Below are 25843 nucleotides of genomic sequence, written 5' to 3' on the forward strand. Positions count from 1 at the left end.
CACTCACGCCAAAGAACTCCCCGCTCAAGCTCGCCATCTCCATGTCAGCGCCCAATGTGACTGGCTCTGTATTGCTACAGAACAGTCCTCATGTAAACACCATCACGTAATCAACGGCCGTGTGACGTCGAGCAGCATAGCGCAAGCCTAGGGTTCGGTTCGGTGGAAAAAAAATCTAAGGTCCGAAACCAAACCCCATCAAAAAGCCTAGTATTCGGCCGAATTCGAATCCTGGATTTGGTGCATCCCTAGTGTATTTTGTTGTAAATGTTGTGCTGAAGCTACTCAGTGCCGGTTGATGTGTGTGTTTTAGATCATGTTCCTCTCAGACTGAGTGGAGGTAAGGGTCGGTGCTCTGGGAGGCTGGAGGTGTATCATAACGCTGTGTGGGGCTCAGTCTGTGATGATCAGTGGGACATCAGCGATGCTCAGGTGGTCTGCAGGCAGCTGGGTTGTGGAGCAGCACTGAGGGCTGATGGGAATTCAGTCTTTGGTGCTGGTGAAAGTGTTGTGTGGATGAACAGAGTCGAGTGCAGAGGGTATGAGATTCACCTGTGGGACTGTCCTCTCTCACTTAAAAACCACACTGACTGCTCCCACAAAGGACTCGCCGGACTCACCTGTGCAGGTCACAGCAAACACAAAGGAATAATATTCATTTTTAGATCATTTTAGAGCAGTGGTGCTCAAACGGTCCTGCAGACCTTTAGCTCTAACTTGCCTCAACACACCTGCCGGGAAGTTTCTATGCCTAGCTTGATTAGCTGGTTCAGGTGTGTCTAACTGAGGTTGGAGCTAAACTCTACAGGACACCTGCCCTCCAGTACTGTGTTCGGGCACCCCTGTTAGAAGTGTATTATATTTTTCCATGAACTGAATTTCAGTATTTTTTTTCCAGATTTGTCAGTGTCCACTACTCTTGCAACAACATCAGCTTCTCCTCCAGTTTCTCTTCCAGTTTCTCCTCCAGTGCGCTCAACATCAGTCTCTCCTCCACAAACTCTCTCCGTCCCCCCAGTGCTTGTGATTGTTCTGGGAGTTGTGCTCTTACTGCTCTTAGTGCCACTGCTTATACTGATTCAACAGAACAGAGTGATGAGGAGAGGTAGGAGAGATCCAGAGACTGTCATATTGTGTCTTATTCAGTGTGTGATCAGTCATGTGTTTATGGGGATGTCATGGCCTAATGGTTAGAGGATTGTGGATTCAAGTCTTGGGCTGGCAATACCATGACTGGGGTGCCCTTGAGCAAGGGACTGAACCCCAAACTGCTCCCTGGGCAGTGCAGCATAAATGACTGCCCACTGCTCCGGGTGTGTGTTCATGGTGTGTGTGTGTGTTCACTGCTGTGTGTGTGCAATTTGGATGGGTTAGATGCAGAGCACGATTCTAAGTATGGGTAACCATACTTGGCTGTATATCACTTTCACTTCACCTGTTGTGAACTGACACAGCAGGTTTGTCTGTCTACACTCACAGCTCTCTCTAAGAGGAGACACAGGATGAAGACTGAGGCCATTTATGAGGAGATTCAGCACAGACGCAATCACTTCACTCAGAGGGGTGAGACATTAGTCATCAATCTCATTTAATAACATTAATAAGAGTCTGTCAGACAGTTGATGTTCATCTATTATTAGTCCTGTTAAACCTCCTTCTGCAAACCACAGAATTCCTGACAGAAAACCACAGAGCTGCAGGTGCATGTTTATGTGTGTGTGTCTCTGTGTGTGTGTGTGTGTGTGTGTGTGAGAGTGTGTCAGTGAGTCTGTGTGAGTGTCTCTTCCTGTGAGTTTTTTTAGATTGTCATGAGGAGGTGTTCATGTGTTTTTAAGTATAGGTGCAGGTGTGTGTGTGTGTATTTCGGGAAGGCAGTGAGGAATGGGTTCGTGTGAGGATAAATGTGTGTTTGCTAATAGGCATTTCTGCCTAAAATTATTTTAAAATGTGAATAATTAATATTTGTGTTGTGTTTTCTTCTTTAATATGCAAAGGAAATGAGGATTCAGTTTGTTTGTAATGATTAACATGTTTCTGACATGGTTCTGCCTTTCTTTAACAGGGAGTCTTTTCTCTGAAGAACTGCATTCTGGCTATGAAGATGCTGATGAGCTGCACTCAGGTTAGAGATGACTCAAATCCTTTTTTTAAGAACTCATCTAAATAAATACATTGTTACATGTTTTATTAATGACACAATACTATTCAAATACTGCCGTTCACTTATATATAAAAAGTCTGCTCTCCTTTTAGCAAACAGGTTCAAGACAGCATATTATAATGATGTCACCAATGGCAGTGGCCTAAAAGGTCAGTGATCTTTTTAATTGATCACATGATTAATTACCAAATGTTTATGATGTCTCATGACATGTAACAAAAATATATTTTGGCTTTTTTATCCAAACATATTTTGTGTTGATGCAGAAGAGATGAAGGGAATCACACTGGGATACTATGATGATGTCATCACTGATGGACTGAAACCAGATCGTGAGACAGGTGTCACTCTCTTATGCTGTAATTGGATTAAATATTTAAAATACATAAAACAGGGATGTCCAACCCTGCTCCTGGTGGGCCTATATCCTGCAGAGATTAGCTCCAACTATTTTCAACCCACTTGCCTAGAAGTTTCAAGTGGTTACTTCTCAAACAGCAGGAATCAGGATGCATCCTTGTATAGCTGCATATATATATATATATATATATATATATATATATATATATATATATATATATATTAGGGCTGTGCAAAAAATCGAATGCAATTTTCATGCACATCTCATCAGTAAAAACGCTCCTTTAATTAGAAGTATTATCTCCAGCTTGTGTGTTCAGATCATGGTTGCCAGGTTTTCACAACAAATCCTGCCCAGTTGCTTCTCAAAACTAGTCCAAAACTAGCCCATTCGGGTTTCCAGGAGGTTCCCCGATAAAAAAATTAAAGTTTTATGGCATGGTTGCCTTGGTAAAGTTCGCATTTTAGGGGCTAAATATCACATTATTTGTATCGGGGTCGCTTCGACCCGCGGACATGAAAGACAACCACTATACAAACACTATAGTACTGCATCATGTCTCTGATGAGAAGAGGTGGTTCATGCTGGTGATGGTTGATGCTTGAGATTTAAATCGCGAAATGGTCGCAAACGATTAGTAAATAAACTGCAGGATGTTATATTTTCTAATGCATGCACACATTGCATGTATTCTGACAGTGCTGCACGAGCTCGCAGGCGCTATAGGGTTCAAAGTACAAAGTGCAACAGCTCTATTAATACATTTATTATAACATTCACACATAGTTTACAAATTGGGATCGGTAATATATTCTAATGTTTTAAAATAATTATCTTCTGCTCAGCAAGACTGAAAAAATTCAGTGTTAAGTAGATATTTTAAAATTGTTGTTTTGTAATATATATTTTTTTTATTTGAAAAGCAGTACAAAATAGTAAAAATAGGCCTACATGGTGGGGGAGGGGAGATGCGATAATCCGTGTTCGGTATTTGCCGTTTGGCCCAGTGTTTCATTTTGTTTAGCTTTGGCCAAGAATTTTCATTTCGGTGCATCCCTAGTTGTTTTCTGCAGGGTGACCATACGTCCTCTTTTTCCCGGACATGTCGTCTTTTTGGACCTTGAAAAATGCATCCGGTCAGGATTTATATATCGCTCAAAATCGCCATTCATAGAGTGCATTTTTGTATTAGAGCCCTGAAAAAGACTGTCAAGTCTCGTCCACTCCCGCAAACATTCTAATATTACATATAATTTTTGCGCATCAGGGGGCAATCAATATGCAGAGGATATCATTTATTTTCAATGAGCTCAGGATCTGAACAGCACATCCTCCAGCATTGTCTGTCACCCATCTCTCTCTTCTAAACCTGTGATCAGTCAAATCTGACTCCTGCAGCTGGTGTTGGATGCAGAGTTGTCATGTCCACGTAAATTTTTTTTGATGGAATTTTTTTAAAAGAATAAACTATAAAACTGTTGCCAAGGATTGCTTTTCCTCCATGAGTTATGTGGGAAGTCGTGGCCTAATGGTTAGAGAGTCGGACTCACAACCGAAGGGTTGTGAGTCCTGGGCCGGCAGGAATTGTGGCAGGAATTGTGCCCGTCCTGGGCCGGCAGGAATTGTGGGTGGGGGGAGTGCATGTACAGTTCTCTCTCCACCCTCAAATACCACGACTTAGGTGCCCTTGAGCAAGGCATCGAACCCCCAACTGCTCCCCGGACGCTGCAGCATAAATGCCTGCCCACTGCTCTGGGTGTGTGTTCACTGCTCTGTGTGTGTGCACTTTGGATGGGTTAAATGCAGAGCATGAATACTTGGCTGTATGTCACGTCACTTCATTTGTATTGATGTGGTAGTTAAAAATTGCATTAGGAAGCAATGTGAGGTCAGTAACACGGTCACCACCAGTTAAATTGTAACACCCGTATGTGCCCGCAATAATGAGCTCTTGAAGCTCCACACTCGTCTGAAAAGGGAGGCAGGAGTACCAGCTCATTTTCATTTATAGGGGACAAACACAAAATACAGTCATTTTTGGCTCATACCCTAAAAGTGGCAATTTTAAGAAGCTATAAAAAATTATCTGTGGGGTATTTTGAGATAAAACTACACGTACACACTCTGGGGACATCAGAAAATAATTTAAAATAATGTATCAATGCATTCTATGGCATCCTTAACATAATACCTTGATCTTTAGAACTGATATGATGATGTGACATTTGTTCTGTTCATATCTTCATGTATGTGTAGTGGACACACCAGAGAGTTATGATGATGTCATCATTATTGGACAGAATTTTCAAGGTGTAACAGGTGAGTCACACAGAACTGTAATTTATTATCACTCTTATATATGGTTATATAATATTGAAAATGCATTTCTTCCATTAATTAACAAGGCTTTATATAGGGCAGCGGTTCTCAATTCCAGTCCTCGCGCTCCACTGCTCTGCTAAATTTGTATGTTTCTATTATTGCTTCAGACGTTTGTTCTATTCAAACATAAGTGCCCTGCAAAGTGGGCACCACAGGATATTCCACCATGATCCCAGTTCGAAGCGAACATTTATGTTCCATTAAAAGTGCATTAAAGTTTGCGAGACGTGAATTTAAATTGCATTGATTTACAGAGGTATATGATGTCACATTTGTCCGTGTGTGCAGACGGACATTGTAAAACGCAAATCCATGAATGAATGTTCTGAAGTGAAGTCAACTTCAACAGATTTCCCCTCCTCAGGGAGTAGGGAGCAGTAAACACTGTGTAGAGACCATGTCAATGGCAACACAGTTCATGCATGGAGCTCACTTCTAAATCAGGGGTGTTAGCAAAAAGAGACATACAATATGTGCAGAGCATTGGGGCACGATGACTGGAATTGAGAACCGCTGATATAGGGTAAATCTAATAGTTCAGACAGTCATGAGCATAAAAAGATCAAGGCCACAAGCTGTGTTACACATTACAATGTGAGGTTTTATTTCACATATATACCAGAGTTAGATCAGGAGGAGTATGATGATGTGAAGAACAGCAATGGAAATAAAAGAAACCTGTTAGGTAGGTTGTCTTCACCTTTAGCCATAATCTACTTTTATTCATTTAAGCCCTATTAAATGTAAATTTGTGATGCATTTATAAAAATGAACATGTGAATTTGCTTGTTTTTAAAAACAGACTATGATAATGTGGGGAAGGAGGGAGGGGCCATATGAGTGACCACAGCATCTGCCTCTGTTCATCAAAATAGTATTACAGTAACTGGAGCTACTGGGAGTTTCTTATATTGCTACTAATGCATCAATGCCTTATGTTTTTGTGCTATTTTAAATATTTTTGTATGAAAGGTTACATGCTTTGCAGAATTCATTATCAACAAAGTTTAATGTTTGTATTTTAGTATTTGGCCTCTTATTTCTATTTTGACATCAATGCTTTTCACCTAATAAACAAAAGATATCATTCATTTGTCTTGTCAGAAAAATAATTTTTAAAAAAACTGTAAAAGAAAAGAAGAAAATTATGCTATAAATGTTTAAGGAAGCACTTTTAGGCACAATGCCTGATGGCATTATCGACCTAAATACAATGATAAAAATAGATTTACCACTTAATAGATAGTACAAAGCTTCATGTTGTTCCATAAGCGTATAGCCATAGCATTAGTTCTGTACTGTCAGCTTGAATTAACTTAATTGGAGGATCATTTAATATTTATTTACAAGAAATATTACTTGGGAAAAACAAAGGTATGCAAAGTTTTTCACATCCTAGAGGTCAGAAAACACTCACCCAAACTGCACAGTTTATTGTGTGGGATGACACTGAATTATTTGCGCTGAGCTTGAATCTTTTGCAGCAATAGCTCCATATGCAGATTAAGGTTGGGCTGACCTTTCTTGATTTTTTTTTCTCTCTTCAACAACTGATAGGTTGCTATTTTCTTCTCCTTATATTTTTTTCAGAGCCTCCTCTCGCTGAGCTTTGTCTTTCAAAAATTCCTTCACAGACACACATAATAAAACATGCATCAATCATTTTCCAAAGAATGTAAAGGGTAATAATAATCTGTATATTTACATGACATAAGGCATCCTTCCTTAATTACATCACATTGGAGATTCATTAGGGAATGGAAAACTGTACAGTTTTTATTTCCTCACCTCTCGTTTTCTTGTACGCTCCTCTATCCTTTCATTTTCTTGCTTTGTCTTCTGATACGATGACATTCTCTACTTCCTTTGGATGAATGCAGTCTTGTGGGAGCTGATGAGGACAATTAAAAAATCACAAATGTGGCTTTGTGTGTGTGTGTGTGTGTGAGTGTATCTGTTCTCTTTCAGAAAGGTATAGATGTCTGAGATGTTTGGGATATTCCTCCTCTAACTGCATATTCTTCCTCTCTTTTCTGAGAAGTTTATAATATTCATGTTTTATTTTCTCCTTCCTTTTGAAAGTAAACCCTTGAGCTGAGAAAGAATGAGAGGGACATGAGACTCAAAAAGAATACATTACATGTTTTGTCCTTTTTATGCACACTGAACTATTTTTTGTATATACTGGTCGATAATGTAAATACATTATTGCAATATATATATAAAAAGAATAATTGGATTAAACTTTTCTTTTAAGAAAATTGTATAAACGTTTTTGTTTTTTTAAAGTACTTAACATTAATAATAAGATTTCATATCTAAGAACTAGGCAGTCGTTTTACAATAGATTTTATTTTTCACAGACGTATTTACTTCATCAAATTTGTTTATTCAGTGTGAATTTTATACATCGACAACATTTACTCACCGTCTTTTAAACTACCATCAAAAAACTTATTCTCCGGGACCCATGTTATTTTCCTTGTGGCAATGTGTGATAACCACCATGTGGAATTTTGTTATTAAAGTATTTTCCCTTAATCAGATCCTTACTTTTTTAGGTTTGTTTTAAATGTTTTAAACGTTAACATCTGCTTACGCAAGAATGTGGATGGGAAAAACGGATGTTTCTCGTGTAAAGTCGCACAGTAATGACGTAGGGATGGTCGCATTGCAAATTCGTGATTGTGCATTTATAGTATTACATCACTATTACATATTGTATTTGCATATTGTATGTCTGCCTCGGAGAATTGTTAATATTGTTTAGTCAGTACCTATTTTGTATGTACATTTGTTTGTTTGCTAATAAAAAATAGATAAATAAATAATAATAAAAAAGTCAATAGCAGAGCCTGTCTACGGAGAGCCTTCCCACTGCCTATTAAGTCATATTGTACCGAATTTTTGGTTGCAGTACCATCAGAGTTCCACTGGGGGCGATCGCCATGAGTGCAAAATGAATGGGAGTCTATGGGGCTGGCGGCTAAATTTGTCCCTTTCACTCGATTGCCGTTGAGAAATCTCAGATCTGATTGTAGGTTTTGCAAGTTCAACATGGGTTATAGGTTGAAAGTTGAATGAACGAGTACTTATGTCTTTTCGATTTCTTACAGGTTGAGTTGTTGTTGCCCATAACACGCTAGCATTATGCTAATGAATTGTGTATGACGTCATTGACATTTTAAAAGACTTTTTAAAGCAAATAAGTGACTCTGAAAAATCTAACACACAGCAATGTGTAATTTCTTTTCATCTCCTTTCGAATACAACATTCAAATTACTAGAAAATTGGATTTTGGTTGACCTCCGTTCATTCTGCACTCGTCCTGTGAGCGCCCTCAAATGGAATCAGAGTGGAATTGCAACCAGTTCAGAAGCCGGACGTGTAGTGAGAGTGAAACTTCTCACCATATTAGACATTCTCTGTCAATATAAACACGTGTGAGGGCAACATATTCGATTCGCCATTCAACAAAACGCACACTGGTACACTCAACATGGCCGCGCATTCGGTCGCTCAGAGGAATCATTTCCTTATTTGACTACTTACGTCTTAAACACTGTGTCAACAGCTTCTGCTCTCACTAAATATTCTCACCCGTGAACAATGGCATTTAATGACATACCCGTCGACACTTTAAAAAGAATATTAGGCGCTTTCTCTCCATATCATTAAGTATCTCAAATGCGCACACTGTGGACTTTTACACGCGTGATGTTTGGAGTACGTTTAAGTGAGTCCAGAGGAAGTGTTTTGTGCTTACAGTTCCACACAAGACCGCATGAGAGCGATAGAAGGTAAGATACTCGCCATCATATATATATGTGTGTGTGTGTGTGTGTGTGTGTGTGTGTGTATATATATATATATATATATCTCAGGGGCGTAGATTACTCGGGGGACGCGCACGCACTTTATCGGGCAAGGGTGTTCGTATAGAGTATTCAAGGGCTGGTGTGAATAAATATATATTTAAACTTAAAGAGACAGGATAGTCAGCGCATGACATGATATTTTATTCGGACTCATAAGGCGAAATGAACATCACGGAGCGCTAAACTCTCCTGCAGTGTGTGTTTCTATGGAATGCCACATCTGCCAAAATAAAAAATAAATAAATACATGAATAAATATACAAATAAATGTGAAAAAAAAAAAAAAAAAAAAATATATATATATATATATATATATATATATATATATATATATATATATATATATATATATATATATATACATGGAAAAGCACAAAAACGAAAATAAATAATTATTTATACATTTATTTCCTTATTTATGTAAATATTAATTTTTTCCCATATTTATTTATTTCCTCTTTATTTCTACATTTATTCATTTATACATTTATTTATTTCTTCATTTATTTATTTTTACATTTATTTATTTCTACATTTATGTATTTCTACATTTATGGAGACCCGTAATGTACTACACCGAACCGACCCGGACCCGTCTATTATTTCAAAAGCTGGACCCGGATTCGTGTAGATCCGAGAAATGCCTACCCGGACCCGACCCAGACCCGTATATTATTTGAAATCTGGACCCGAACCCGCCGGGAAGACACAGACCCGACTGGACCCGACGTTCACATATTCCACCTTAAATTGCTATTACAAGTCAATAAACCTGTTGCGAAGAATACAGCTAAGAGCCGTCGTCTCTCTTCCTTGTACCTGACTGCCTGTGATGCATTACAATCCTCCGACAAGAAAGTTTCTCTCGTTATTCCAAGTCCAAGCTGAATCCACTCATTATTTTTTCAGCTTCAAAAGTCCACTTGATGTCACGGTGATGGATGACAAATGCTACTGTGCACATGTACATTCTGACTCGAGTTAATTCGCATAATAACTTACACTGTTTGCCTTTTGAACTATAATAACGATCGCTCGTGCAATGCCATGGCCACTGACGTTATTTATTTGCTATCATCTGATCTCTGTGCTCTCTGCTCTGCATCGAGTCTGAATCTGAACCACTAAAACTTTAAGATTAAACGGTTCATTTATAATATTATAAAAATGGGAGAAAATGCAAAACGCGGTTTGGCGGTCGAAGTGTCCCTCACTGCTTGCCATACAAACATGACTGCACATGCGTGCTAGCTGTATCAACCTAAAATGCTTTAACGCAATTTGAGCGTCATAGAAAACATTCATGGGACAGTTCACCTCAGATTGTGTTGCTGATTTGAAATATATTAAACATGAGTGTGTCAAGTCTGCAAGCATTACCGTGTGTGCACTTGTATTAACTCTGAGTCTGTGAGCGAGAGAGAGAGAGAGAGAGATCACTTTTTTTGGCTCACTCTTTTCTTTTCCTAATTTTACAAGTTGCAAGTTACAAAAAACACAAGCAGTCTTTGATCACGGCCGGATGTTCTCCGAGTCCGATGACTCCGATCGCACGGGTATTACACACAATGTTAAACAGACCCGGGACCCGAGGTAATAGATTCGGACCCGACCCGGACCCGGTGTTCTGTCGATTTGTTCTACGCTGTCAGATTTTCCTACCTCCCACTAAAACAGTGGGTGTTACAATTCCACAACGAAAAATGCTACTGTAAAGTTATGGTTTATTAACGTCTATACCTACCACAACCCTAATCATACCCTTACAGTACTGCAAATACAGTAATTATGTGTTATATTCGCGGTTGTAGCTAGACGGGATACAGCTACAGGAAACCAACAATAAATATTATTTTCTACCAATTAGATTGCGTTTTTATTAAAGTCTATCCCTACCCCAAACCTAAACTTACCCTTACAGTAATGCAGATACATTAAATATTGTTGTTTAGCATGAGACAAAGGACGCGATATTGATGTGCGCGTGCGCAGTAAACCCGGGTAGGAAAATCTGACAGGGTAGGATAAAATGTCAGGACACCGGCTGATTTAAATTTAAAATATAGACCCGAACCCGTACGGGTCCCGGGTCGGGTCCGGGGTCCGGGGTCGACGGGTCTCGGGTGCACTGTGAAGACCTCAACAGAGTAAGCGAAGGCGAAGGGTTGAGGCCACAGTGACACCCTGTGGGCGAAATACAATAAGTATCACTGACGTTGATACGGTCTGTGACTGCGAGGTATATGGTTAAAATCTTACTGTGTGACATGGATATGCTAGTCTTTATTCCGGACATGGCCGTAGAGGATCGTTTGGTCTGGATTTGTAAAATGTCCTGGGCTAAGAAACATGAAACAGAGACTCTGAAACGGAAGCGCTTGATATTTTGCATTTTTCGGTCAAAACTCACGGAAAGGAAGCAGGGCACATAGGCTACAGTGAAGTCGACGCAAGCATATTGACCAATGCTTTTGAAACGAGACCATTGCATTTGAATGTAGCCTAATTTCCAAAAGCAATACTGACAGCAACAGCCTTATTAAATGTATGAACGTCACGTTAATCCACATCGATAAATTCAGTTAGAGGATAAGACTGTAGCCTATAGGGCAGTTAGCCTACCACTAAAATCCAACCAGAGCTTCATCAGAGCCATCAATACAGAAGAGATCTTAATGCATTTACACAGCAATTAGCCTACAAGTGCATACAAATATTATGAAGTGTCTTAGGCCTACATTTTGAAGACATAAATATGACATGATGGAATCAATGAAGTGATAGCCTACGTTTAATATGAAACTAAAACAGACACCAGGTGGCAGATAGTCACTGTCTTAATGAGTGAGTTCAATCCACTCGTTTGATACACCGAATCAAAAACACTGAATCAAAAACAACTCGACGTGTTGAAGCAATTTGTTTCTGATCATTTATATTTAGGTCTATGCGTTATCGAAATAATTATAATAGCCTAATAATAATAATAATAAATAAATGACCAAATGTTCAAAAAGTTGGCAGAGAGGGGTCATGTTCGGTGTGGTAAGATGGTCGATGCAATGGCTAACTGACAGCAAAAGAAGTGGCAAAACTCCAGGAAAAGTCCATGGAAAGTCCTTTTTTTTATTCTTGGGATCCACAAGTTTCAAACAGACATAGCAAAACCAAAACAAACTATCAAATAAATGGGCAAGTTGAACCCAGGAAAAAAACAAAACAAAAGAAAACTTATTTAAAGTACAACTCAGGACATAACAGAAAACTAAAGAAAAAAACCTAAATAGTTGGCTACTGTTCCAACAAACACCCGTCCCTCCATTCAGACATTTCCACTACTCTTTTATACCCTTGGCCCCCTCCCCTAGTATTCAAACGGACCAATCATAACACTCCATTTGTTAAACGGTACATTTCACACTTCACATAGACTTTCAGCCTCACAAGTCACACCCATAATGAAGTTCTCCTTTAACCAAAGGCTTCCCTCCCTAATAATTCATCAAAGTATACATATACAAGACATTTAATCCACACATCCTTAATTGTGTAACTCCTCCCCTTCAGAATGCCATAAACTGGTTTCCTGTTCACGGGCCACTCTTTTGGGCTTTCCAGGAACCGGTAAGACACAGAAACGAAACGCATGTTACGATTCACACATTTCTTGACTTTAACACTATATTGAATGTTTCACATTACCAGCAGTCACCATGGAATGTGCACCTTCCATGTTACTGTTTCTAAGTAAAACAAACAAAATAAATATCTTGCCAAACATGTCTATGGTGTTTTCATTTGACCCATGTGTGCCACATCACATTTTCCCCTTTCTTCCCCCTCTGGATGATCTAAATTTGGCAAACGGGACAAATAATCAGCAATAATATTTTTCTTACCTGGACAGTGCTCAATGGTACATACATAGGGCTGCAGAGTCAGACACCAGCGCAGTATCCTTGAGTTACTATTCTGCATAGTTTGCATCCACTTCAGGGCACGATGATCAGAACGTAATGTGAATTCACACCCCAGTAAGTAATACCGCAGGGAGTCCACAGCCCATTTGATGGCAAGTCCTTCTTTCTCAATTGTGGAGTATTTCCTCTCTCTTTCAAAGAGTTTTCTGCTCAAAAATAGAACTGGTCTCTCATCATGAGCCTCTCCTTGGACCAGTACAGCTCCCAAGCCAACATCAGAAGCATCCACCTGTACAATAAATCTCTGGGTGAAATTAGGGCTCTGTAACACTGGTTCATTGCATAACAGATTCTTCAGGGCCTTGAAGGCTTCTTCACACTCACTCGTCCAACAAAACTTAGCAGGACTCTTTTTAGTCAGATCAGTCAAAGGTTAAGCCAGTGATGCAAAGTGGGGAACAAATCGGCGGTACCAGCCGATTAATCCAAGGAAAGATCTCACTTGCTTTTTAGTCTGCGGGCGAGCAATATTTTGGATAGCCTTAAGCTTTTCCACCTGTGGTCTGATCTGACCATGTCCCAGTAAGTACCCCAAATACCTGACCTCCGTCTGAGCCCATGAACATTTGGTGGTGTTAATGGTGAGCCCAGCTTCCTGAAGCCTCTTTAGGATATCCTCAAGATGCCTTAGATGTTCTTGCCAGGATCCACTGTATATCACCACATCATCAAGGTATGCGGCTGCATACTGCTCACACCCCGTAAGTACACGGTCCATCAACCTTTGGAAGGTGGCTGGTGCTCCATATAATCCAAAAGGCATAACAGTGTATTGATATAACCCTGAAGGAGATCGAAAGGCTGTGTAGGGCTTGCAAGAAGGATCAAGGGGCACTTGCCAATAACCTGGCTGTGTAGGGCTTGCAAGAAGGATCAAGGGGCACTTGCCAATAACCTTTACACAGATCTAATGTGGTCATAAAGGATGCTTTACCCAGTCTCTCAATCAACTCATCAATACGAGGCATCGGATAAGAATTAAAGCATGAGACACTGTTTAGTTTTCTGAAGTCAGTGCAAAATCTAACTCCTCCATCCTTTTTAGGGACCAACAGGATGGGACTTGACCACTCACTTTTCGAGGGTTCTATAATCCCCATTTCCAACATGGTCTTGATCTCAGTCTTTAACTGTTCCACCATCTTCTCTGGGACTCGACAGGGCTTCTGTCGTATGGGAGTAGTGTCTTTCAGGATGATGTTGTGTGTTAGGATCTCAGTCCTTCCAGGCCTCTTCTGGAAAAGAGAGGGAAAAGATTGAAGTACCTCAGTTAGTTGCTGTTGTTGTTGGTTATTTAAGCTTGAATAGCATTCTGGGGCCTTCAGCAACGAACGAACTGGTTCCATATCAGGTTCATCCTCTTCCTCCTCTATGGCCCTCACCATCATCACTTGGTCTTTGACATCCTCTGGACCTGTCAGATCAGACCCCCTCTCCTTAAATTCTCTCAGGAGATTGACATGTAGGACCTGCTTAGGCTGTTTTCTTTCGGGACACAAAATCTCATAGGTTACTGGACCAAGTTTTCTGGTCACAACATACGGCCCCTGCCATTTTGCCAACAGCTTGCTGATACCGGATGGTAATAATAGCAGAACTTTCTGCCCAGGTTCATAGTTCCTTCCCCTGGCATGTGTATCGTACCATACCTTTTGTCGTCGTTGGGCGGCAGCTAAATTTTCTTTAGCCAGAGTTCTAAAGTTCTCCAATTTGTCCCGCATCTGTAAGATATATGAAGCAATACTGCACTGGGCTGGTTCCTCTGATGTCCACCCTTCTTTGAGCACGTCCAGGGGCCCACGAACTTGCCTGCCAAACAAAAGTTCAAAAGGTGAGAATCCGGTTGAACACTGAGGGACCTCTCTATAAGCAAAGAGAAGAAACGGAATCCATTTATCCCAATCCCTCCCAGACTCATCGACAAACTTCTTCAGCATGTTTTTCAAGGTACCGTTAAACCGTTCGACAAGACCATCAGTTTGAGGATGAAATTGTGTAGTTCTAATTCCCTGAATGCCTAGCTGTTTATACAATAGCTTCATCACTTTAGCCATAAAGTTTGTTCCCTGATCAGTGATAATCTCAGATGGAACTCCAACCCTTGAAATCAAGTTTACCAAACATCTCACGATGTGCTTAACTTGAACTGAACGCAAGGGGTACACCTCTGGATATTGGGTAGCATAGTCACAGATCACCAATGCAAATTGGTGACCAGAACTACTCTTAACCAAGGGAACGATGATATCCATCCCTATACGCTCAAATGGAATTCCAATAATGGGCAACGGTTGCAGATAACTTCTATCAGCCGTTCGAACAGGTGCTACCATCTGACATTCAGTACAAGTTTTACAGTAGTCCTGCACATCTTGGTACATTTTTGGCCAATAAAATCTTTGGCTGACTCGCTCATACGTTTTCTGTCTGCCTAAATGCCCTGACCAAGGGATGGTATGGCCCAGATGTAAAATCATTTGATGCAGTGCTTTAGGTACCACTAATCTAGGACTCTCGAGATCAGCCAAATACAAAAGATTGTTCTTTAAAATATACCGATCCCCCCCAAACTTTGGTACCCCTACAGGCTTACCATCCACTTCACACACTTTTGCAAACAAGGGCTGTAAAGCAACATCTTCCTTTTGCAATTCCCTAAAATTTTCAGGAACCAGCCAATGAGAGTTAATCAACTCGGACCCAGAGTCGGGTAAATTTGGTAAGCTCTCTTGTATCCTATCTTTCCCCTTATGCTTCTCTTGTCGTCTCTGTTTTTTACTTTTTCTATCCTTCCCTGCATTAGAGAACAGATCACCATCAGCATTGGGAAGGGGTTGCAATCCTTTGGTCTGGGACCTTGTAACTACTGCACACATTTTGGATACGGAACCCACCAAATCAGTTAAATAAGGAAAATCTTCCCCTAACACCACATCAAATGCTAGTTTCTCAACCACCCCCACCCTTAACAGGTATACTTGTTCTTCTATCACTACAGAGACCTCCGCAGTTGGATAAATGTGTTCATCCCCATGTACACATCCCAAGCACACAGTATCACCATAGTTCAACATTTCACAATTTAGCAAGTCAGATTTGACCAAAGTTTGTGTACTACCTGTATCAACCAAAGCCTGAGCATGCTGACCATTTACCGTTACCATTATAAGGTGACTATGTTTCTCAGTAGATGTTGCTGATTCACCAAGGCCCTCATTCCTAGGAACATAACACATATTAGTCACTTTGGGCTTTCTAAGGGGACAAAGGGAAGCCTTATTATTTAAAAATAGGCTAAATAATAAATGAGAAACGGTTTGATTTTGGTTTTTTCGTTTTGTTTAAGAAACGGAAAACGAATAGCTGGATTTTTCGTATTTTTGTTTGTGGGTAAAAAATGAGATTATGCTTTAATATTTGTTTGAATGTGTGGGCGGCGCTGAAACGCCCCTTTCATCCCTTCTGTACTGCACCGACAAGCAGCAACCGCAAGCTCAGTTCATTTTCACCAGGAGAGAAGCGGCAGACAGCAGAGTTTATTAATCCTGCGAATTCTGCATTCCATATGTTTCATTCATACTCGAAGACTGAGGGTGCTCTTGTGCAGAAAGTCATAACAGGAAATTCTTAATATGGACAACAGCGTCCAGCTATCCTGTATGAAAACAGTTGTTTTCGGTTTTGTTTTTTTCAAGTCCAAAAAAATCTCCAGCAGGTGATAAATAAAGTATATGAACAATGCAGAGCAATAGCATTTATAACAGTATATAAACTATTCTATATATATATATATATATCGAGAGAGAGAGAGAGAGAGAGAGAGAGAGAGAGAGCTATACAGCCATGTGATTTGCAGTGCCAACCACAATTAACAGGCGAAATTAATGAGTCAATTTCTGCATCAAGGCACGTAATTTGTGAAAGATTCACAGTGCTTCTGAATTGTGAAACAGGGGGGCGAGGTGCTGAGGCATGCTTTTCTATACACCCCTGCATGTCCAGTGCCTTTGATGGGGAGAGATTTATTGTGCAAACTAAATTTGACACTGATTGCAGACTCTGGGGGTGTCCGAGTGGCAGAGAAAGAGCAGATTTGCTGTCTGCAAGCAGAACCAAAATGGTCATATGAATGGCACATCATAAATTCTGATTGGGCTGAAATGATGTGTGAACTGGCTAAAAATCGAACAAAACCATTTGACAGAGAGATTATGCTGCCTGACAAATTGCATTGCACGTCACATGTTGTAATACAACGAGATGACCAGTATGAAAAAGACTGGTTTGAGGGGGAGAAAGGAGAAACCTCACATTTTGATAAAATGTTTTGGACAGAAAATTTGTGTGCAGTTTCAGTTGACAGAAAAACAGCTTCAGTTTTACTTAATGGCAGAGGATTCTGTGCCTCACTTATCACTTTTCCGAGGACAGGAGCCAGACAGGGCCCAGATTAGAACTGTTTGTGAAAAGCTGTGTTTATGCCAAAGACTGGAGACAGATAGAGTGTGTGTGTGTGTGTGTGTGGGTGGGTGGGGGGGGAGGTGTCACAGTGAGAGTTTATGTCTGAGTTCAAGCATGACATTGAGACAGAGAGAGTTGTGGAACCCATTGACAAAAGAGAAAGGGAAAATCATTGCATAACAATTATTTGTGCCTCAGATATACACCCAGCATTAGCCGAAGTGCCATCAGAGTTATGGGCAAAACACAAATATGATGTGGGTTTGATTAAAGGATGTGAACCAGTTGTGGTCACCCCAAAATCTGGTTACAGACCATGTCAACGTCAATACCCTCTAAAACTAGAAGCAATTCTTGGCATAAAACCAGTATTTGAGTCACTATTAAGAGAGGGGATAATGGTGCCATGCAATGATTCTCCAGTTCGCACTCCAATTTTTCCTGTGAAAAAGGGATGAGGGTCAGCCCACAGAGTGGCGATTTGTACAGGATTTACAGGCTGTGAATGCTGCTGTCAGACAAAGAGCTCCATCAGTGCCAAATCCATACACAATTTTGTCACAAATACCACAAGATGCAACATTCTTCTCAGCGGTAGATTTGGCAAATGCATTTTTTAGCGTGCCAGTTGATAAAGACAGCCAATTCTGATTTGTATTTGAATTTGAGGGCAAAGGTTACAACGAAGCCCTAAGGAGGAGTTTGGAACCTTTGACCCTGACAGCAGGTACAGCTCTGTTCAAAATCATCAGAGTATATTTTGTTATCTGAAAATAACCCTGATATTTCTTCATCTTTACAGAGCATGCAGACATTTGCGACAGGGCAGGATAGAGATAAATGGAAACAGAGTGGCTGTGAAGTGGTGAATGGAGTATGGATGAGTGGAGATGGCAAGCCTTGTTTACCCAAACACTTCTTTCCTCGCTATGCTAAGTCGATGCATGGGAAAGACCACACATCGAAAGGGGGAATGATTATGGTGTGCTACTTGATCGCAATCTTTCCTTAGAAAGCCACGTTTCTAGCATTTGTAAAACTGCATTTTTCCATCTCAAAAATATATCTAAATTACGGCCTATGCTCTCAATGTCAAATGCAGAAATGTTAATCCATGCATTTATGACTTCAAGGTTAGACTACTGTAATGCTTTATTGGGTGGTTGTTCTGCACGCTTGGTAAACAAACTACAGCTAGTCCAAAATGCAGCAGCAAGAGTTCTTACTAGAACCAGGAAGTATGACCATATTAGCCCGGTCCTGTCCACACTGCACTGGCTCCCTATCAAACATCGTATAGATTTTAAAATATTGCTTATTACTTATAAAGCCCTGAATGGTTTAGCACCTCAGTATTTGAATGAGCTCCTTTTACATTATACTCCTCTACGTCCGCTACGTTCTCAAAACTCAGGCAATTTGATAATACCTAGAATATCAAAATCAACTGCGGGCGGCAGATCCTTTTCCTATTTGGCGCCTAAACTCTGGAATAACCTACCTAACATTGTTCGGGAGGCAGACACACTCTTGCAGTTTAAATCTAGATTAAAGATCCATCTCTTTAACCTGGCATACACATAACATACTAATATGCTTTTAATATCCAAATCCGTTAAAGGATTTTTAGGCTGCATTAATTAGGTAAACTGGAACCGGAACACTTCACATAACACCGTACTTTCTACATCATTAGAAGAATGGCATCTACGCTAATATTTGTCTGTTTCTCTCTTGTTCCGAGGTCACCGTGGCCACCAGATCCAGTCTGTGTCCAGATCAGAGGGTCACTGCAGTCACCCGGATCCAGTACGTATCCAGACCAGATGGTGGATCAGCACCTAGAAAGGACCTCTACTGCCCTGAAAGACAGCGGAGACCAGGACAACTAGAGCCACAGATACAGATCCCCTGTAAAGACCTTGTCTCAGAGGAGCACCAGGACAAGACCACAGGAAACAGATGATTCTTCTGCACAATCTGACTTTGCTGCAGCCTGGAATTGAACTACTGGTTTCGTCTGGTCAGAGGAGAACTGGCCCCCCAACTGAGCCTGGTTTCTCCCAAGGTTTTTTTCTCCATTCTGTCACCGATGGAGTTTCGGTTCCTTGCCGCTGTCGCCTCTGGCTTGCTTAGTTGGGGTCACTTCATCTACAGCGATATCGTTGACTTGATTGCAAATTAAAACCGACACTATTTCAACTGAACAGAGATGACATCAATGAATTCAATGATGAACTGCCTTTAACTATCATTTTGCATTATTGAGACACTGTTTTCCAAATGAATGTTGTTCAGTGCTTTGGTGCAATGTATTTTGTTTAAAGCACTATATAAATAAAGGTGATTGATTGATTGATTGATTATGCAAATTAAAGAATTGTGGTTTACAAAGGGGTTCAAAATTTATGCAGAATTCTTTTGCAAAAGGTGTGTCATTTATAATACACATAATGTGGCAAGAGGCATAAAAATGTCTCTGGTATCCCAGACAGCCCCGATGGATTTCATTGAACTGTCCCCATGTGAAGGGAAGGAAAAATGGTTTGGTATTTGTGGACATGTGGTCCAAATGGGTAGAGGTCTTCCCAATGTCCAAATAGGATGCAGCAGCAGTAGTAAAGGCTCTGCTGACTGAAATAGTCCCGAGATGGGAAATTCCACGAAAAAGCAGTTCAGACAATGAAACACATTTTGTGTAGGGGCAATAAAAATCTAATTGGCTAAGTGTTGTGAGAAAACTGAACTCACATTGGTTAAGGTGCTCCCAATCATTCTCATGTACATGAGAATGAGAAAGCGATCCTGAGTAAACCTGAGCCCTTTTGAAATTCTCTTTGGCAAACCACCATTTATGGGTAAAGAGGGGGAGGTAAACAACAGCTACCATCAACAGAGGTGTGTGAGCATGACATGTTGAGTTATTGCAAGGGAATGTCTTCTCTGTTGTCTAATGTCTGTGTTCAGGTGAAAGCTGCTCAGTAGGAAGGTTGCTGAAACACCGTTGCATAACCTGAAACCCGGAGATTTTGTGGTGGTACAAGATCTGAGGAGAAAGAGCTGGAAGGCGAAAAGGTGTCTGGGACTGTTCCAGGTGCTTCTGATCACTCACACGGCTGTGAAAGTAGCAGAGAGAGCAATGTGGATCCAGGCTAGCCACTGCAGAAAGGTCCCACAGAAAGGAGTGGAGACATACACGTCAACAAGGCCAGAACCAAGAATCAGCGGGAAGAGCAACGTTAAGACTGAAAAACAGCATCGAAGTAGTCTGCGCGCAAGTGAAAAGATAAACATGAGCCTCATGGTTGGGTACATCATATTGTTTTCATATTCCAGACTACAGTGACAACGTTACCAATATCATCACCCAGATGAGAATGGCCGTAAAAGAGCCTGAGCATACACATAATGCTGCTAAATGATTTTTGCTGCTGTTATGTCTACCATGTATTTTTCAGTTGATATCCAGTTCAGTACAGAGACTGGTGAAGTCTAGTGTTTCCCATCAAATGGTTCAAATGACTGTGTACAATGAAGACATTATCATGGATTTGAGTGGGGAGAAAGCAATTGATGAAGAGACAACCAGTAGCGGAAGCTACAGTGAAATGTGTTAAATGTATGAGATTTATGATATTTTTTCTTTGAAATAAGTAATGTTCAGGCCTATCTGAATCTATACTGTTTGCTTGCTTGAAATAGGGTCTGTCCCCATACAAAAAGCTTTCTTTTACAAACTTAAGAGAGTGATCATTTATGAGAAAATCGGAGATGAAGAGTATAAATGTGATGATATGCCTTAAGTTTGCTTTATTTTGAATTATGTTTGTATTCCTGAGTGTGATTTTTTTTTTGAATTGTGTTTGTATCTGTGAGGTGACTGAGGGTCTGACTTATGTCAGGAATGCAGTAATGCAGTGGTGTATAAAGTACCTGAAAGTCATACTCAAGTAAAAGTACAGATATCTTACCAGAAAATGACTTTGGTAGAAGTCACCGTTCAGAATATTACTTGAGTAAAAGTCTTAAAGTATGTATTTATTGTACTTGCAAAATGGTAAAGCAGCATATTATATTTATGTTTTATATATTTATTTATAGTGTCTCCTTTATCTATACACCTTTTACCTATTTATTTATTTATTATTCTCAGGTAGGTAAGGAAAGTCGACTCTGGACAACACTATAAACATTACGATTACAATTTTACAACTTCCCTGTGGTCAGTTCTTGCTTACGGCTCTTAAATTACTACTCTTTTAGACAATAACTTGTAATTAATATAATATAAGTTTATATAACTTTTTTTATTAAAGTTAACAAAAGTTATATAAATGGTACAACAGTAGAGTTACAAAATTAAGAGATAATCAGCTGGAATCAGCCGTCGAGGGACACTGCGCTATTCAGGATCCGTCCGTCGAGTCAGTCTGTTATATGTAGACGGTCCACCATTGCTGCCAAGCTTTCTCCTGCTGTCATCACCTGGAGTGCTGCCAAATCCTCTGTCAAGGCTTTCATTTCCTTACCTCGCAATGCTTTCCAGTACCTTTGAGCCCTTTTCTTCTTTTTCCTCTTTACCGTCTGTAAAATACATATTAACTACTATAGTGTCTCTTTATCATAAAAACTATTTCTAATACATAAGTGTTTCTACTCTAAATCATTCACTACATACATTTCATGCAAATAAGCAGTTTTCTTAATGTTAGTAAAGTTACACAAAACATTTTCCCCATATAGCATTAATCACAGGGTTACATATTTGTACTTAGGCAAAAGCATTATTACTACTTAGGTAACAGTACATCAATTTAGATGTGTGTATGTGTATATATATATATATATATATATATATATATATATATATATATATATATATATATATATATACACACACACACACATATATATATACTGTACACACACACACACACACACACACATATATATATATATATATATATATATATATATATATATATGAAGAGTTCAGATGCAAAAGCCTCTAAATGCCATCTGAAATTTTCATCTAAAATTAGGATTTTTATTAAGCTCCTAATGCATAGGTTGAGTCATTTTACTTTAGTGGCAATGTGCAGGTCCTTTTCCAGGCTATTAAAGTGAAATAACTGAACATAAGTATAGAAACTTGATAAAAATCCTAATTTTAGATGAAAATTTCAGATGGCATTTAGAGGCTTTTGCATCTGAACACTTCATATATATATATATATATATGTATGTATAAATGCTCATACACAGCTTGAGTAGCAAGATTGTGTTTAGTTTTAACTATTTCTTCAATTTTGTATTTGTGGGTAAGAATAAGTAGCACTTGTTCCAGAACTTTGTGTCTTTCATTCTAACATAAACATTTCTGGAATCTTCATCTGAAATGGCATGCATTTACACAGTTTATGTATTTCAGAAGAGATATGGATTAATTTAAACTGCAGATACAGATGTATAAAAAGGACTAATGTTTTGTTTTTAACATAAAACGTTGAATACGGACATTTGAAATCATTTAAAACATGGGGTTGACAGCAAGTGAATGTTAATGAGTGAGTCTTTGAGATTCAACCGATTAATTCAAAAGGCTTATTCAATCAGAAACAAAGCATTTGACTGTGTTAATGAGTGAATCACTGAGTCATTTATTCAATAATTCATTCAAAAAGATGATTCATTCAATAAGTTAACACTGTCCATTGCTCAGAGATGCAAACAGTGCTGTGATCCTTGTTTGGAACTGTTATTGTTAGCAAAATGAGCAAAATTACTTTTGTTGAGAATAATAATATAGTATAAAATTATAATTAAGTGCAGTTTAATGCAGTTGACTGATTTACTGAATTGCTTAATTTTGAAATTTATCATGTTTTGACCATTTTAAAGATTATATTTAAACAATAATACACTTAAAATGTATGTGATCATTTAACCATTATCATGCAATATTGTATTTATCTTGTTTATCATGGGTCACATTATATGCTGCCAGATCTTAGCCTGATGTGGGCCACACTCCTCCCACCAACAATCGGCCCTCATATTGTTTGCTGTGATCCACCCGTGCCATCAGTGCTACACATGGCCCAGCTCTGGTTGAAAAGCAGTGCCAGCAGTGCCAACTCGAGGCAACATTTGGGCCAAGTCCGTTTGCTATGTGGGATGTTAAGGTTTCACTAAATTTCTCTCATAGTCTATTAAGCCTTATACAAAGGTAAGCCTTTATTTACTCAAATGTCATTTTATGTAATTTTACAGTTTTACTGAGTTGAGTTTATGATATGATATATACACTAATTTTGGACATTTTCAGTTTGTTATCTGTGCTTTTATGTCATCTCTGCAGGTGTTTGACTTTGATGCTGTAAATAAACTGGAGAGTTTCCTGTCTCCTGCAAATCGTGTGTTTGTGTGTGTCTGTGTGCCTCCCTTCACTGATGTGTGCGGAGGAGGAGTTAATCAGTACTGACAGTTTATATATGGAGAAAATCAGAAAAGTGTCCTCTGATTTGTCACTGAAGTTCTTTGATGATTTCCTCTGTTGTGTCTAATAAGGTAATAGCGAGTGTGATTGGAGGGTGTTGGGCCTCTTTCTCTCTCATTAAGAGGATGCCTGTACTTCTGTATCATCAGAGCGGAGAAGCTTGTACACTGGGTGTTAATCATGCTGAGGATGATGGGAAGATGCCTGATGTTCATTTTACTGTCTGCAGTTGTAAAACTCATCACAGCTGGTAAGTACACAAATTAAAAACAACAACAACAGAGAGAGGGGTGAAGAAATGTTGCTTTCTGGAATTGGTCAGAATATTGTGGGATTTATTTTTTTTTTTGCTTCAAGATGTTCGATTACAATGTAGCGTTTCAGATGACAATATTAATTCACAATATCTTTCTCTCTCTCAATTGTTTAAAATATTAGACCGTGTGAATGTGAGGTTGGTTGGTGGCAACAGTCGCTGTGCTGGTAGAGTGGAGGTTCTTCACAGAGGTCAGTGGGGAACAGTGTGTGATGTTGCCTGGGATTTGGCTGATGCTGCAGTGGTGTGTAGAGAGCTGGACTGTGGAGAACCTGTAGATCCTCTGGGTAATGCACACTTTGGACAAGGATCAGGACCAATCTGGATGGTTTTTGTCAGATGTGTTGGTTCAGAATCCACACTGAAGGACTGTGTATCAGGAGGATGGGACCAAGGAATCTGTGATCATGCTAAAGATGCTGGAGTCTACTGCTCAGGTAACATTTGCACAATTGTGACTACACCTGAGTTGTGCTGTTCATTCAATATATAGCACTCACAACATTTTAGACTGATGTGCACAATGTGCACAAAGATAAGAAATGTATGGTTGAAAAAAAAACAGCAACAACACTTCCAGTACCCAGAAGGCAAAACTGTCACAAATTTTAAATGTGTGCTAGATAGTGTATAGTGAACACTAATTAATACGTTAATTTTCTATTTTTGAATTTCATAATTTCATCTTTAAACATTAATATCCTATTCCTGTGTAAACACATTTATGCCACATTTGTGCAGCATTAATAGTTATGCGCATTGCGCACATATTCAAGGCATGTGCTGGTTGAGAAGTAGCTTCTGTCTTGCCTACAGAAATAGTTACATTTCGACAAAGCAAACTTCAAATGTTAACACTCCTGGGGCCCGTTCTTTGTACGTCGCTTATTACATCCGAGATCAAATGACACATCCAAGATGATATCATCGTGCTAATCATGATCCGGCTAATTGGGTTCTTCGAACACACCTGTTTTGTATGATTAGTATCGCTGGATTGAGTTACCTGAGATAATTGCGCGTTCATGTGTTGGGCGTTCATGTTAAAAGGGGATGTACTGGATCAGTACAATACTCTTGTAATAAAGCAGGTTTAAGCTTACGGACCTGTTGCTATGACAGCAGCTCCGGGATGAGCTTCGAAGAACCAAATGATCCAAGATCATGCCAAATCAGAGCTGTCATAGCAACAGGTCCGTAAGCTTAAACCTGCTCGGGAGCACATACATTATTTAATGTAAACAGGATTAGATCGCTTCTTTTCAACCAGAACTGATACTCAAAATATGTGTGCTACCACCGCTACTTTATTACAAGAGTATCGTACTGATCCAGCGACAATAATTTAAAATAATAATCATTAAAAAAAATAATAATTAAAAATAATATAAAAATGCTGTGTAGTTGATAACAGCCCACTATAGACACAGCCAGTTTTACTCACTGAAATATTTATTTGTCATAAAATTATTACTTCATAATTGTATTAGAGTCTTACACACATGCTAAACAGATAATAGAGTCGTGCATTATTTTGAGTGACGACTGCTATTATAAGAGTGGCTTGATGGAGCGCAGGAGATGCAGATAACATGATATTGACCCTTAAGAAACTTTCATTAATGCTGTCACGTAACAAATCTGTCCAAATATAAAATGAAATGAATAGATAATTTCTAAATTGAAATAAAAATGTAAAGACTGCACAACTATTATAAATTGCAAATCTAAATAATTGGGAATCATGAAAAAAAAAAACATATCTCTTTCATGTATCTATTATAAAATTTATGTAGTTTTGTTT

At 39.3% G+C, this 25843-nt stretch overlaps 1 protein-coding gene and 2 long non-coding RNA genes across 3 annotated transcripts in view; 2 read left to right on the top strand and 1 right to left on the bottom strand.

Moving 5' to 3' along the window:
- Positions 1–25843, top strand: part of LOC127956567 (uncharacterized) — a 355838-nt gene that overhangs the window by 107347 nt on the left and 222648 nt on the right. The gene's annotated exons all lie outside the window — the stretch shown is intronic.
- LOC127956375 (uncharacterized) lies at positions 5485–7539 on the bottom strand. The gene is made up of 3 exons (XR_008153544.1): positions 7333–7539; positions 6693–6795; positions 5485–6530 (listed from the first exon to the last, which is right to left on the bottom strand). It is a non-coding gene; the product is annotated as an uncharacterized LOC127956375 (long non-coding RNA).
- Positions 8399–19618, top strand: LOC127956371 (uncharacterized). The gene is made up of 2 exons (XR_008153539.1): positions 8399–8705; positions 18027–19618. It is a non-coding gene; the product is annotated as an uncharacterized LOC127956371 (long non-coding RNA).

This window comes from Carassius gibelio, chromosome B4 (genome assembly GCF_023724105.1).
Source record: "Carassius gibelio isolate Cgi1373 ecotype wild population from Czech Republic chromosome B4, carGib1.2-hapl.c, whole genome shotgun sequence".
Lineage (NCBI taxonomy): Eukaryota > Metazoa > Chordata > Actinopteri > Cypriniformes > Cyprinidae > Carassius > Carassius gibelio.